This window comes from Euprymna scolopes, chromosome 43 (assembly GCF_053919585.1).
Source record: "Euprymna scolopes isolate OS-2025 chromosome 43, ASM5391958v1, whole genome shotgun sequence".
NCBI lineage: Eukaryota > Metazoa > Mollusca > Cephalopoda > Sepiida > Sepiolidae > Euprymna > Euprymna scolopes.
This window is the reverse complement of record NC_136524.1, coordinates 48,516,892-48,533,783: the sequence shown is the minus strand read 5'-3', so window position 1 is coordinate 48,533,783 and position 16,892 is coordinate 48,516,892. Positions and strand designations below refer to the sequence as shown.

General features: G+C 30.5%; 1 protein-coding gene across 1 annotated transcript in view; it reads left to right on the top strand.

Annotated features, from left to right (window-relative positions):
• The first annotated feature begins 16,686 nt into the window (after positions 1 to 16,686).
• The window catches only part of LOC145268328 (uncharacterized), a 64,530-nt gene continuing 64,324 nt past the window's right edge, over positions 16,687 to 16,892 (top strand). The window contains exon 1 of the mRNA XM_080123818.1: positions 16,687 to 16,892. This exon is cut by the window's right edge and continues 845 nt beyond it. The gene's annotated coding sequence lies outside the window, so the exon portion shown is untranslated.

Below are 16,892 nucleotides of genomic sequence, written 5' to 3'. Positions count from 1 at the left end.
ATTATTTTGGATATATTCTTAATTCTATTCTGAATTTATTCTATTTTAAATGTATTCTTTTTTAATTTATTCTATTTACAATTTATTCTATTTTCAATTTATTCTTTTTAATTTATTCTATTTTCAATTTTTTCTATTTCAATTTATTCTATTTTTAATTTATTCTATTTTCAATTTATTCTTTGAAATTTATTCTATTTTCAATTTATTCTATTTTAAATTTATTCTACTTTAATTCATTCTATTTTTAATTTATTCTATTTTCAATTTATTCTTTCAAATTTATTCTATTTTTAATTTATTCTATTTTCAATTTATACTTTTTAATTTATTTTCAATTTATTCTACTTTTAATTCATTTTATTTAAATTTATTCTATTTTTAATTTATTCTTTTTTAATTTATTCTATTTTTAATTTATTCTATTTTTAATTTATTCAATTTTTAATTTATTCTTTTTAATTTGTTCTATTTACAATTTATTCTATTTTCAATTTATTCCTTTTAATTTATTTCTATTTTCAATTTATACTATGTCAATTTATTCTATTTTAATTTATTCTATTTATAATTTATTCTAATTTAAATTTATTTTTTTTAAATTTATTCTATTATCAATTTATTCTATTTTCATTTTATTCTTTTTTTAATTTATTCTACGTTTAATTTATTCTATTTTTAATTTATACTATTTTCAATTTATTCTTTTTTATTTATTCTATTTTCAATTTATTCTATTTTCAATTTATTCTTATTAATTTATTCTATTTACAGTTTATTCTATTTTCAATTTATTTTATTAATTTATTCTTTTTTAATTTATTCTATTTTTAATTCATTCTATTTTTAATTTATTCTATTTTCAATTTATTCTTTTCAATTTTTTCTATTTTCAATTTATTCTATTTTCGATTTATTCTATTTTCAATTTATTCTATTTAAGTTATTCTATTTTTAATTTATACTATTTTTAATTTATTCTATTTTCAATTTATTCTTTTTTATTTATTCTTTTTCAATTTATTCTTTTTTATTTATTCTTTTTCAATTTATTCTATTTTTAATTTATTCTTTTTAATTTATTCTATTTTCAATTTATTCTATTTTCAATTTATTCTTTTTTAATTTTCCGTATTTACAATTTATTCTATTTTCAATTTATTCTATTTCAAATTTATTCTATTTTCAATTTAGTCTTTTTTTAATTTATTCTATTTACAATTTATTTTTTTTAGTAATTTATTCTATTATCAATTTATTCTATTTTCAATTTATTTTATTAATTTATTCTTTTTTAATTTATTCTATTTTTAAATTATTCTATTTTTAATTTATTCTATTTTCAATTTATTCTTTTCAATTTATTCTATTTTCAATTTATTCTATTTTTAATTTATTCTATTTTCAATTTATTCTTTTTAATATTCCGTATTTAAAATTTATTCTATTTTCACATTATTCTATTTTCAATTTATTCTTTATTCAATTTATTCTATTTTCAATTTATTCTATTTTCAATTTATTCTATTTTCAATTTAGTCTTTTTTAATTTATTCTATTTACAATTTATTATTTTCAATTTATTCTATTTTTAATTTATTCTTTTTAATTTATTCTATTTACAATTTATTCTTTTTTAATTTATTCTATTTTCAATTTATTCTATTTTCAATTTATTCTATTTTCAATTTATTCTTATTAATTTATTCTATTTACAATTTATTCTATTTTCAATTTATTTTATTAATTTATTCTTTTTTAATTTATTCTATTTTTAATTTATTCTATTTTTAATTTATTCTATTTTCAATTTATTCTTTTCAATTTTGTCTGTTTTCAATTTATTCTATTTTCGATTTATTCTATTTTCAATTTATTCTATTGAAGTTATTCTATTTTTAATTTATTCTATTTGCAATTTATTCTTGTTAATTTATTCTATTTTCACTTTATTCAATTTTTAATTAGTTCTAATTTCAATTTATTCTTTTTTAATTTATTCTATTTTCAATTTATTCTATTTTAAATTTATTCTTTTTAATTTATTCTATTTACAATTTATTCTATTTCCAATTTATTCTATTTTTAATTTATTCTTTTTAATTTATTCTATTTACAATTTATTCTTTTTTAATTTATTCTATTTTCAATTTATTCTATTTTTAATTTATTCTTTTCAATTTATTCTATTTTCAATTTATTTTATTTTTAATTTATTCTATTTTTTATTTATTCTATTTTTAATTTATTCTATTTTTAATTTATTCTATTTTTAATGTATTCAATTTTCAATTTATTCTATTTTCAATTTATTCTTTTTAATTTATTCTATTTTTAATTTATTCTATTTTTAATTTATTCTTTTTACAATTTATTCTATTTCAGTTTATTCTATTTTCAATTTATTCTTTTTAATTCATTCTATTTTCCAGTTATTGATTTCAGGGTGTTTGCATGTTGTCGTGCGTGAGTGCGAGTTGTATGTTCTTCAGCATGACAAAGAATGTTCGTTTGGGTAGTCCTGTAGAATGATAAAGTTCGTGTTGGTACAGCACGTGGAAATAAATAGTAGGTAGAAGAGAGCCATTGTTAGCTTGTAGTTCTCACGCTCTTCTGGAGGTGAGGGGAGCCAAAGCCCCCCCCCCGCTAATGTCTGCTGCCCGGCAAGGTCAGGATCGAAGAGGGTTAATGGTTTCAGATTTCGCCTTTTATATACTCTGTCACGTGACTGAGAGCTGGCTTGTGATTGGACAAGCCAGGAAGAAAATGGATTTCAAATATCGAAGTCGTGAGAAGTAGCTTCTGCCTGTGATGTAGCGGGTGTCGGCTGCTACAGAGGTTCGAGAAAAGAAGGTGGGAGAAGGATATTTATGGATGGAAATGGGTTATTTTTGTTAACAGTTCCAATAATAAGTCCAGCCCCTGGACCGTTAAATTTTAATGTCACTTTATTATATTTTTGTAGGATATCTTTTCCTATAATAATGCCAGCAAAGAGATCTTGAAGTACTTCCACTATTACGCCAGAATGTTTCTTATTTCCCAGTGAAATATCTACTATTGTCTCGCCAATGATTCTACCATGTTGTGTAGGATCTTTTTTTTTTTTTTTTTTTTTTTTTTTACAAAGGCATCACCACATTATCAAGGCCCAGAGGCCACTCAAGGATAAGGGTTAAAGAGTGTACAGTAGAAGTTGGTCAATATAGTAATCATTAGTAATGAAAATTTGGTAAATTTAATAACTTATATGGAACGGCTCATCAAGAACTTATTTACCTTAGACTTGAACACAACCATATTGTAGTCAGCCGGAAAGCAGGAAAACGGAAGACAATTCCACAGGCGTGCAGTTCTAAGAAAGAAGCTTTGTTCATGGAATCTATGTTTAGGTTTAGGCACAGATAAAGAGTGGGGGAAATTATTGATAGTGTTTACAGCTAGACGAGTGTTTCTTGTGAAAGTTTGGCGAGGGGGGACCATAGATTGAAGCTCAGTTGAACACTTTCCATGAAAATAACGATACATCAGAGACAAACTCGCAACATCTCTTCTGTGAGATAGAGGTTGTAAGGAGGAGAAAAGGACATCTCCTACGAGGCTACGAAGTCTATTTTGAACTCTATCAAGACAGGACAAGTCCTTTCTAGCAGCTCCTGCCCAGATGTGGCAACAGTATTCCATCCTTGGACGTACCTGGCTCTTATATAGATAGAGAATAGCATCAGCAGTGAGATATCTACTGGATCGATAGAAAGATCCCACCATTTTTCCAGCGGCCTTGGCAACAGATTTGATATACGTGTTCCATTTAAGATCAGGAGTAATGGTCAAGCCCAGAAGCTTGTCAAAACTTGAGGCCTCCTGAAGACGAGAGCCATTCATTTCAATTGATGACAAATGTGGATTAAAATGTTGATGATGTAAAGAGAGAAGCTTGGTTTTAGATGCATTAAAAGTAACCAGCCACTCCTTTCCCCATTTTACTACATGCTCAAGATCAGAGGAGAGAGAATTGGAGAGTACTTGCTCGTTTACTGTCTTAGATGTGGTACCATAAATGGTAGTGTCGTCAGCATAAATGTCTACAAATGATGTAAGGATATGATTTGGAAGATCATTAATGTAGATCAGGAAAAGAGTTGGGCCCAGGATGGATCCCTGAGGGACACCGGCATTAATACTGTGAGCTTCTGATTTTTGCCCCTCAACTACTACTCTTATGAACCTATCAGAAAGAAATGATTTAATAATTGAGAAGACTTTTCCAGCTATACCATAGCTAGCGATCTTATGAAGTAAACCTTTATGCCATACCCTATCAAAGGCTTTAGATATGTCAAGAGCAATTGCCCTAGAAAGATTGCCACCGTCGAGAGATTTGCTAATCCTATGCGATATAACTGTAAGGACATCTGCTGTAGATCTAGCAGAACGGAAACCATATTGAGTGTCACTAAGAAGGTTATTTTTGTTGAGATGTTTGATTACTTCTGTATTTAACACAGATTCTAGCAACTTACTCATGACGCACAGGAGACTTATTGGCCTGTACTGAGAGAGGGATGAGCGATCACCTGAATTCTTAAATACAGGGCATACTGATGAGATTTTCCAGGGAGATGGGAAACTATTCTCCTTAAGACAACGTTTAAACAGTTTTGTAAGTATGGGCGCTAGTTCAGGTTGAAGTTTTTTGAGTACTATAATTGGAATACCATCAGGGCCAGTTGCTTTACTGGAATCAAGGTTTTTGATTAGCTTGGCAACATCATGTACAGATATACGTATATCACATAGCGTGTTTTCTGATACAGGAGGAAATATTGGGGGTTGGCGGTCTTGGTCGCAAAGGGTAGAATTAGCTGCAAAGTTCTTGACAAAGAGTTTGGCTTTGTCTGATGCTGACGAGATTACCTCAGGTCCATTGATAATAGTTGGGATGGAGCACACGCTTCTGTTCAGGATTCTGTTTGCTATTTGCCAAAACTGGTGGGAACCAAGCCGCTGCTCAGCTACTTTGGACTTAACAGATCTGCTAAAGCTATTGCTTTTTGTTACAGTATAATAAAAAGATTCAATTCTTTTACAATATTTTTACTAATAGAAGTCTTTCCAATGTCGGAATCGACCATAGCATTAACAATATAGCTATTTATTTTACACTAGCAAAAGTACCCGTCGTTAACTGGGTTCAAAAACAGCCTACAGAAAATGGACTCTGATTTATGAAAGTATGATAGGTTATGAAAAGGAAGGGTTGTAAATTTGGGTTGAATTTGGGGGTATCAAAACCAAGGCAAAATATGATCAAAGTAAAAATAAAATAGATAAACCCCATAATTTATTATACCATACTTGTTCCCATTGAAACACTTATCACAATATTCTGTGGATCTGTATTAAAAAAAACTTGTTAAACTTTGTGACATATTTCCATTCTATGGAGGTCAGGTGCGAACGAACACCCCATAATTTTATTATACCATATTTCTTCAAATAGAAACATAATTATCAAAGTATACTTACGCAGATAGATATGAAAAGTCTTTATTAAAGTTTGTGCCTATTTCCATTCTATGGAGGCCATGCGCGAACTCAAACCCCACAATTTTATTATACCATCCCTATTTAAGTTAAAACATACTTATCGAAGTATTATTATGTACATCTATATCAGAAACACTTGTAAACGTTTTTTTTTTTATTTTTAAATTTTTTATTTCCATACTTTGTGGACCAGGCGCGAACGCAGACCCCACAATTTTAATGAACCGCTGTTCTGTCAGATCAAACATATCCATTCCTGTATCTCGATACATCTTCTATCATTATATGTAATCAGTTTTTTAAAATAGTAAACCATATAGGAGCCTATTCGTGGCCACACACACACACACACACACACACACACACACACACACGCACGCACACAGACATTCAGCTTTATATTATAGATTTTATTAATTTAATGTCTTTCGTTCCAAATCCGGTGAGACAGGGCAGAGAAGGGTCAGATTCATTAATTTTAGCAGTAATCTTTGTATACCTTAGCCCAATTTTTTTTTTTTATAGTTTACAATTTCCTATTTTTTTTTAAATATTTTACAATGTCCTGTTTTTTTTTTTTAATATTTTACAATATCCTATTTTTTTTTTTACATTTTACAATGTCCTATTTTTTTTTTTTTTACATTTTACATTTTCCTAGTAGTTAGTAGCTGATGTCTATTAAATATGAAGTTCACCGATTTTATCAAAGCAGCATCTAGTGCTTTCATAGCATTATAGTAATCATTGGTGTCGCTTATTATATCGTATACTGCTGCAGATATAGTGTTGATTAGTACAAAAATGTTTATTAGAAGTATTTCCGATTATGCTGTAATTACCAATCGCATTTGAATAATTTGAATATCAGTTTCCAATGCTTGTACCGCCCTTCTGATTGCAGAGTTGATGGTTCACATCAACTTTCTCTGGTCGCAGTATTGTATCAATTCCTTTTCTTTTTCTGACTTTTAGCGAATAAAATTGTCATGAATTAAAAAGAAAGAAGCCAAGTTACGCTTTCCTTTGTAAAGATTTTATTCGCTAAATAATACATGGTTTATATAGTCTTTACTTAAGAGTCTTAGACTGGTTCAAGTTAATCGAGGGGGTGAGAAGCATATTAAAACCAGAGCATTTATGTATGAGGATGCGTTATATTTTTTTTCTTTGTTATATGGTTTATCTATCACTTTTCTTAGATTTAACTAGCGGGGGTACCTGGCGTTGCCCGGGTGTTTGAAGGTCTGTGTGTGGGGTGGATGGGTAAATCAAAACAAAATGGAAAATAAAGAATACGCTAAGTAATAACCTTGTTTAAATATTATTTAAAAAAAAACAAAAACGGCGAATGTGATACAAAATAAAAAATAAGCGAACGATGTTAAAACTTCTTAAAAATTGGAAAAACAAAAAAAACAAAAACAGTGAACGTGATGGGGGAAAAAAAAAACGAACGGAAAAATGGTATAAATAACCCTGCTTCAATATTAAAACTTTAAAAATCGAAAAAAAAAATATATATCTGACATGCCGGCTCAAATGAGCAATCTTAAGATAATGACGCTGTTACTACTGGTCTATGACCGCGGGAGCAAAATTAGGCCGTTTTTTTTTAAATATTTAAACTAATTCAAGAAAGAACGGTCTTTGTGCATGCGTGCTTGGCTAAATTGTTATGAAGGAACGATTTTTTGCTACCCTTCTCAGTAGGAAAGTGTCCAGTTAAGAGTGAAAGAATTAATGTTTTTGGCCAATTTTTCGATATTTGTCGTCCGAAGGGTCGAGCTTCAAAACGATACTGATCTCGTGAAAATCCGTCGCCTCTGTTGAAAGTTTTTGCAAGGCATACATACATACATTTAGACAGATTTTTATCCTTTATTATAGACTAGCGGGGGGTACCTGGCGATGCCCGGGTGTTTGGAGGTGTGTGCGGTGTTAAATAAAAAAGAACCCGGGGGGGGGGAATCAAACCCGAAGCCCTGAGGCGAAGTTTGAAAATAAAATCGGGCAGCCAGAATGAGTTACTGAAAGATGTTTGAATTTATTTAAGAACCAAATTGACAGGTGCGCGCCCGGAAGTCGTCGAGCGTTACGACGACGATGTAGGTTTGTTTGTAATAAGCGAAGTAAAAAAAGAAAACAACGTTAACACTTAAGCGGGAAAAAGAAACACAAAAAAAAACTAACGTAAGACAAGCGAACAATGAAAACATAAAAACAAACACGTGGAAAATGACTTAAATAAGCCTGTTTCGATATTAAAATTTAAAAAATCGAAAAAAAAAAAAAACATCTCATACCACGATTCAAACCCAAAACTTTTATATAATGAACCAAGGTCTTAACCAACTGAGCTAAGGCGACGTTTATGAAATTTGTTCTGTTTTTCAACTATTTAAAGTAAATCAGGTCACGACGTCATCTGACGCATGCATAGAATCGGTCATTGTCACGAGAGGACCGTTTTCGTTGACCCCCACCTGTCGAAAATTGTCGATTCTGGGGTGAAAAGTTAACGTTTTTGGCCAATTTTTCGATATTTTTCGAGCAAAGGATGGAGCTTCGATGTGATACCGAGTTTGTGAATTTTCGTCGCGTCTGTCGAAAGTTTTTAGCAGACATCCAAACATACACACAAACATACATACATACATACATTGTCGCTTTTATATATATAGATAGAAGATGTAATGTTCAAACAATTAACTTCCTTGTAGAGATTATATTTATTTTAAATCTATGTATTTGAATACCCAACCCAGTTTCTTTTGTATGCTCGATACAAGGAGTTTGCTACTATTAATCCATTATCTCTATATAATCCTATTTAGTTTGGATCTATTATTATACTGAGTATATGCAATATGTAAATGCCCACTAAGTCTGTGATTTTTTGGCGGAGTCAAAATACTCCATCAGTATGTTGAAGTTGTTATTGTCAAACTTAATCCAATGATCCTGATTAAACCTAAGTATGGATTTGTGAGAATACAGAATTCCACAAAGTCCAACCTTTGGAAGGATTCATTAGACACAATTCAATGGTTTGTGAACAAAGGGGCTAAGCAAAGAGTTTCTTTTATACTGTTTGAAATCATCGCCTTGTACTCCTCAATCTCGAAGGAGCTGTTAACCAATAGCATCAAATATGCCAGGAACTCTGTAGAGATCTCAGATGAGCAGATAAGCCTAATTCTATCCTACTGCAAATCACAGACAGACAGACAGACAGATAGACAGACAGATAGATAGATAGATAGATAGATAGATAGATAGATAGATAGAAATAGACAAAACCAAACCCACTTTTGCTAACACAGAAATATACAGGGTGTCCACAAAGTCTGGCTACATAATGTAGCCAGACTTTGTGGAAGCATCCTCTAGATTATGTAGCCAGACTTTGTGGGCACCCTGTATATATATATATATATATATATATATATATATATATATATATATATATATATATATATATACACACACACACACACACACACACACATATATATATATATATATATATATATATAACTACTTTTCACATAAAATTAATATATGAAAGTATAGATTTATGCGTAAACTTTAAGTATTTACTTCAAAAGTGCTCAATACGTAGGTAGAGCTAGTTAGTAATTTATAAAATATATATGGCGATTAAGCTACACTGAATATTCTGCGTTTCATCCACTATAGGATTCGTCAGGCTTATCTTAAGCCTGACGAATCCTATAGTGGATGAAACGCAGAATATTCAGTGTAGCTTAATCGCCATATATATTTTATAAATTTATATATATATATATATATATATATATATATATATATATATATATATATATATATATACAGGGTGCCCACAAAGTCTGGCTACATAATCTACAGGATGCTTACACAAAGTCTGGCTACATAATGTAGCCAGACTTTGTGGACACCCTGTATAAACAGCCCGAAAAAGTCGAGTGGAAACAAACCATTTACTTAAACGGCCAGAAGATGCTAAACAAAACGTTGGTTCCGATCTGTTTACACGTAACATCTTTTTTTTAAAAAAATCTGTATATTAATAATACAAAGACAGTTGGCAGATTCATAAGGTGCCAGTCAAGATTCTGAATTTGATAAATGTCTGCAAACAAAAAATCAATATAACTGTGAAAAAAAAAAGGAAGAAACCTGATTTGAGTCGATGTTTAAAATTTCACTCTTAATACACTTCCTCTCCTCAATTTTCGATAAGCGATTTCCCCAGTTGAATGTTATTTAATCTGCTTGCACGTAACATCTTTTGAAAATCTGTGAATTATTAATACAGGGACAGTTCGTACATGGATAAGGTGGCAGTCAGGATTCTGAATTTCATGTATGTCTCTAGACACAAAATTTTTTTTTTCATTTTTATATTAAATATATTACAATTATAGTAGTCTTGTTTTTAGTTTGACGACGTGTGATGGAAAAATAAATGGTCAAGTTTTTGTGTTTGTTTTTAATAAAACGCAAACTCTTTTTACATTTATAACAATTTTTTGTAAACAAAGACATCTGTAGCAGAAACAAAACATCCTACATGGAAAAATGGTTGATTTTTTACTTTTCTTTATTTTTAAAAAAGACATCCTACAAAAGAAAAAAATACTTGACATTCTACCTGTTGTTAAAAAAGGAATTCAACAGTGGAGGAAAAAAACTGTTGAATTTTAACTTTTTTATTATATAAAAAAATCCAATGGAAGAAAAAACGGTTGACTTTTTACTTTTTTTAAAATCGAATCCGACATTGGAGAAGGAGAATGGTCGACTTTTTACTTTTTTTTTAAAAATAAAATCCTAGAGAGGAAAAAAAATGGTTGACTTTTAATGAAAAAAAAAAGGGCGGGGGGAGAATTCCATGAGGTGGTGGTGGGGGGGCGCAAATGATTGAATTTTTACATTTTCTTTTTAAAGAAATCCTAGAGAAGATAAAATGATAGCATTTTTTCTTTAAAAAAAATTCTACAAAGAAAAAAAATGATGGCACTTTTATTTTTATTTAAAAAAAAAATCCTACAAGGGAAAAATGATTGACTTATTTACATTTGCTCATGGTTGAAACGAAGTAGACAGATTGAAGATTCGTTTTTTGCCTTCACAGAGTACAAAACCAACTTAACAATCTAGTGGGAGATGATCTCTTCTCCTCCTTACAACCTCTTTTACACATAAAAGATGTTGCTAGCCTCTTTCTATGGTATTAATATGTTCGTGGTAGGTGACAGAGCTCCAATTCCTGGTTCCCTCTCTGTACAACATGCATAGCAAGAACTCGTCTGGTCTGGTGTTTCTCTCTCTCTCTCTCTCTCTCTCTCTCTCTCTCTCTCTCTCTCTCTCTCTCTCTCTCTACCTCTCTCTACCTCTGTCTTTATCTATCTATCTATCGATCGATATCTCTATCTCTCTCTCCATTCTCTGCTAAAAAAACAAGCAGAACTTCCATGAACAAAGTTTCTTTTCTAGATCATTCCGCTTTATTAAACTGGGCTAGTTTAGGAGTGTTGGAGAAACATACAAAATTATTGGCCATGAGAACCTTCCATATCTATTTCAGAAGATATTTACAGTCAATAATTTTATAAATAGAGATAAAAAAACATTAACTTAACAACAATTAGTTACAGCATTATAAAAATTTAACTCAGTCAATATTCTAATGGCTAAGAAAATACTTTATTAACTAAATTTACTTTTCAACATCCATTTCTTTTTAATAATATGGCAAAAAGAAAAGAAACTGAAACAAAAATTGAATAAAAAGACTCCCAGGCAACGCCGGATAAGCATAACTAGATCTTAATAATTCTAGGCTAAAAACGTCTGTACGACGCTTTTCTTCTAAGTTCTGATGCTGTCAAGAGGAATAAATGTGTAACTGACATTCATGTTATACTCCATACCAGCTGTAGATCTCATGCTTCTAAGAAACAAGATTGAAAGGTTCTTTGCAGATGCCATCTGTCTCAAACAATGCTGACACGTTTTCCTTAGAGAGACGACAGTCGTTTGTACACTTTTCCCCATTGATACAGTTTGCAATCTTCTCTGTGAAACGGACTATTATTCTTACAGTTGAGTGGCTTTGTTTCTTTTCTTCTGTTTCCAGATGCATCCCCTAACCTCTATGTATTGTTTAGGCCGTTCTTCTGAAGTCTGTAACGCTTCCGTTTGAAATAGCATTTTATTAATCCGTTGTAAAACTGTAAAGCTTCAGTATGAAATAGTATTTTATTGATCCGTTTGTACAATTGTAAAGCTTCAGTTTCAAAAAGCATTTTATTGATCCGTTTGTAAAACTGTAAAGCTTCAGTTTCAAAAAGCATTTTATTGATCCGTTTGTAAAACTGTAAAACTTCAGTTTCAAATAGCATTTTATTGATCCGTTTGTAAAACTGTAAAGCTTCAGTTTCAAATAGCATTTTGTTGATCCGTTTGTAAAACTGTAAAGCTTCAGTTTCAAATAGCATTTCATTGATCCGCTTGTAAAACTGTAAAGCTTCAGTTTCAAATAGCATTTTATTGATCCGTTTGTAAAACTGTAAAGCTTCAGTTTGAAATAGCATTTTATTGATCCGTTTGTAAAACTGTAAAGCTTCAGTTTGAAATAGCATTTTGTTGATCCGTTTGTAAAACTGTAAAGCTTCAGTTTCAAATAGCATTTTGTTGATCCGTTTGTAAAACTGTAAAGCTTCAGTTTCAAATAGCATTCCATTGATCCGTTTGTAAAACTGTAAAGCTTCAGTTTCAAAAAGCATTTTATTGATCCGTTTGTAAAACTGTAAAGCTTCAGTTTGAAATAGCATTTTATATATCCGTTTGTAAAAACTGTAAAGCTTCAGTTTCAAATAGCATTTTGTTGATCCGTTTGTAAAACTGTAAAGCTTCAGTTTGAAATAGCATTTTGTTGATCCGTTTGTAAAACTGTAAAGCTTCAGTTTCAAATAGCATTTCATTGATCCGTTTGTAAAACTGTAAAGCTTCAGTTTGAAATAGCATTTTGTTGATCCGTTTGTAAAACTGTGAAGCTTCAGTTTGAAATAGCATTTTATTGATCCGTTTGTAAAACTGTAAAGCTTCAGTTTCAAATAGCATTTCATTGATCCGTTTGTAAAACTGTAAAGCTTCAGTTTGAAATAGCATTTTATTGATCCGTTTGTAAAACTGTAAAGCTTCAGTTTGAAATAGCATTTTGTTGATCCGTTTGTAAAACTGTAAAGCTTCAGTTTCAAATAGCATTTTATTGATCCGTTTGTAAAACTGTAAAGCTTCAGTTTCAAATAGCATTTTGTTGATCCGTTTGTAAAACTGTAAAGCTTCAGTTTGAAATAGCATTTTATTGATCCGTTTGTAAACCTGTAAAGCTTCAGTTTCAAATAGCATTTTGTTGATCCGTTTGTAAAACTGTAAAGCTTCAGTTTCAAATAGCATTTCATTGATCCGTTTGTAAAACTGTAAAGCTTCAGTTTCAAATAGCATTTTATTGATCCGTTTGTAAAACTGTAAAGCTTCAGTTTCAAATAGCATTTCATTGATCCGTTTGTAAAACTCTAAAGCTTCAGTTTGAAATAGTATTTTATTGATCCGTTTGTACAATTGTAAAGCTTCAGTTTCAAAAAGCATTTTATTGATCCGTTTGTAAAACTGTAAAGCTTCAGTTTCAAAAAGCATTTTATTGATCCGTTTGTAAAACTGTAAAGCTTCAGTTTCAAAAAGCATTTTATTGATCCGTTTGTAAAACTGTAAAACTTCAGTTTCAAATAGCATTTTATTGATCCGTTTGTAAAACTGTAAAGCTTCAGTTTCAAATAGCATTTTGTTGATCCGTTTGTAAAACTGTAAAGCTTCAGTTTCAAATAGCATTTCATTGATCCGCTTGTAAAACTGTAAAGCTTCAGTTTCAAATAGCATTTTATTGATCCGTTTGTAAAACTGTAAAGCTTCAGTTTCAAATAGCATTTCATTGATCCGTTTGTAAAACTGTAAAGCTTCTGTTTCAAATAGCATTTCATTGATCCGTTTGTAAAACTGTAAAGCTTCACGTTCAAATAGCATTTTGTTGATCCGTTTGTAAAACTGTAAAGCTTCAGTTTCAAATAGCATTTTGTTGATCCGTTTGTAAAACTGTAAAGCTTCAGTTTCAAATAGCATTTCATTGATCCGTTTGTAAAACTGTAAAGCTTCAGTTTCAAATAGCATTTCATTGATCCGTTTGTAAAACTGTAAAGCTTCAGTTTCAAAAAGCATTTTATTGATCCGTTTGTAAAACTGTAAAGCTTCAGTTTCAAATAGCATTTTATTGATCCGTTTGTAAAACTGTAAAGCTTCAGTTTCAAATAGCATTTTGTTGATCCGTTTGTAAAACTGTAAAGCTTCAGTTTCAAATAGCATTCCATTGATCCGTTTGTAAAACTGTAAAGCTTCAGTTTCAAAAAGCATTTTATTGATCCGTTTGTAAAACTGTAAAGCTTCAGTTTGAAATAGCATTTTATATATCCGTTTGTAAAACTGTAAAGCTTCAGTTTCAAATAGCATTTTGTTGATCCGTTTGTAAAACTGTAAAGCTTCAGTTTGAAATAGCATTTTGTTGATCCGTTTGTAAAACTGTAAAGCTTCAGTTTCAAATAGCATTTCATTGATCCGTTTGTAAAACTGTAAAGCTTCAGTTTGAAATAGCATTTTGTTGATCCGTTTGTAAAACTGTGAAGCTTCAGTTTGAAATAGCATTTTATTGATCCGTTTGTAAAACTGTAAAGCTTCAGTTTCAAATAGCATTTCATTGATCCGTTTGTAAAACTGTAAAGCTTCAGTTTGAAATAGCATTTTATTGATCCGTTTGTAAAACTGTAAAGCTTCAGTTTGAAATAGCATTTTGTTGATCCGTTTGTAAAACTGTAAAGCTTCAGTTTCAAATAGCATTTTATTGATCCGTTTGTAAAACTGTAAAGCTTCAGTTTCAAATAGCATTTTGTTGATCCGTTTGTAAAACTGTAAAGCTTCAGTTTCAAATAGCATTTTATTGATCCGTTTGTAAAACTGTAAAGCTTCAGTTTCAAATAGCATTTTGTTGATCCGTTTGTAAAACTGTAAAGCTTCAGTTTCAAATAGCATTTCATTGATCCGTTTGTAAAACTGTAAAGCTTCAGTTTCAAATAGCATTTTATTGATCCGTTTGTAAAACTGTAAAGCTTCAGTTTCAAATAGCATTTCATTGATCCGTTTGTAAAACTGTAAAGCTTCAGTTTCAAATAGCATTTCATTGATCCGTTTGTAAAACTGTAAAGCTTCAGTTTCAAAAAGCATTTTATTGATCCGTTTGTAAAACTGTAAAGCTTCAGTTTGAAATAGCATTTTATTGATCCGTTTGTAAAACTGTAAAGCTTCAGTTTGAAATAGCATTTTATATATCCGTTTGTAAAACTGTAAAGCTTCAGTTTCAAATAGCATTTTATTGATCCGTTTGTAAAACTGTAAAGCTTCAGTTTCAAATAGCATTTCATTGATCCGTTTAAAAATCTGCCAATTGCTTCCGAATTGACTACAAAATGGTCGTCTCCAAGTGTAATATAAACTAATACTTGTCGAGCTGTCCTCTTGGATAATTAATTTGTCATAGGTTATCCTTTGTCCATTCCTTTGTTTATTGTTATGCCAACCAATCGGTTCCCAACCGATTTCAACATGGTCTTCCTCAAGTCTAATATAAATAAATACTTGTTTAACCGTCCTCTTGGATAACCTTATAATTACTTAATTACATAAGTAATATTCTGTCTATTCTAACCATTGTTATCCTAACCAATTGCTTCATAACTGGTTACAATATAGTCCTCTTGGATAAGTAGTTTCCTGCCCATTCCACCCATTGTTACCCAATTATTTGCTTCCTAACCGACTACAATTCAAGTCTAATATAAACAAATATTGTTGAGGCATCTTTTGTGGCTGTTAATCGCTAGTGAATTTGATATTTCCTAGAAATTTCCTCCTTTGAAGGAACCCAGTTCATCAGGCCTTGAATTCCGTCTTTTTTATGATTAGCATGTATTGTACAACCACACTGTCAGATATTTTTGCATGCAACTATTTTCACTATATTGTTCCTGAGCTTTTTTTATCCCCATCTTTCTTGATTTTGTTCGAATTTGCATTGTTAGAATTTATAGTTTTGGTTAAGTTAGATAAAATGGAGAAGGAAAGTTTGTGTTACATGATAAGGGCTGTCCCCTTTTCATGTAAGTATAAAAATGGAGAATTTAGTTTAAAATGAAAATGAAATAGCATAGGCAGAATTCGAACCTCGTAATCTGGTTTAGAAATAGATTACGTGTGAGAATTTAAAAATGTAAAGCAAACATTTGTTTAGAATATAGATAAAATATTCAAGAAAAGAATGTGAACTCTCAAGTTTATTATGAAATTTTAAATTGAAAGAATGCAGCTTATAAGATAATGTTTTAACATATTGAATATAGGTTAAAATTCCTTTTGTAGAAATAGGAAAAGTTTTGGACACGTATGCCCAGGACACGTGAAAGAATGCACATGTTTTAACATGTGTATGACGTCACGGAAAATAGAAAGTTCTAGGAATAGAGAAAAACTTTAGTTAGAAAACAGTCAGTGAAAAAACTCAGAGGGAGTCAGACGTCTAGAAGCGAGACGTCACTTCAAGGAAAAATGTGAGACTTTGAATTCTTGGTGATGGAACACGGCCGTGTGAAGAATAAACCATTATGTTTTTATAAAGCTCGTCTTGTGTCTTATGATTCCTACAGAAAGGTAAAATCCAATTGTATTATGTATTTGTGTTAATACATGTCTTTACATACACGTCTCAACATCATCATGTCTACACAATGTCCGAACTGTTTGAACACCGTGTCCTCACTCAAAGAGCTTTCTCCTTCTTCCATCAGCAAGATCTAAGAAAGAACATTTTAATATATAAGAATTATAATATGAACTATCTCTCTAAGTCTCTTACAAGAACATCTCTCTCTCTCTCTCTCTCTCTCTCTCACACACACACAAGAAAAAGCATCACTTTTAAGAAGACCCCCCCTTATACAACATCTCTCACTCTCTCTAAGATACAACAAGACTCTCATCTCACTTAAGACTCTTACTTTATCTCTAAGACTCTCTCTCAATGAAGCCCCTATATAACATTTGACTGCAATTTTATTAATTATTTTGCTTAGTTTATATCCTGGGAAGTTTTTGTTTTATTTGGTATCCAACATTTTAACTACGTTCAACTCAAAAACGCAGATCCCATGAACAAAGCTTCTTTCCTAGAACTA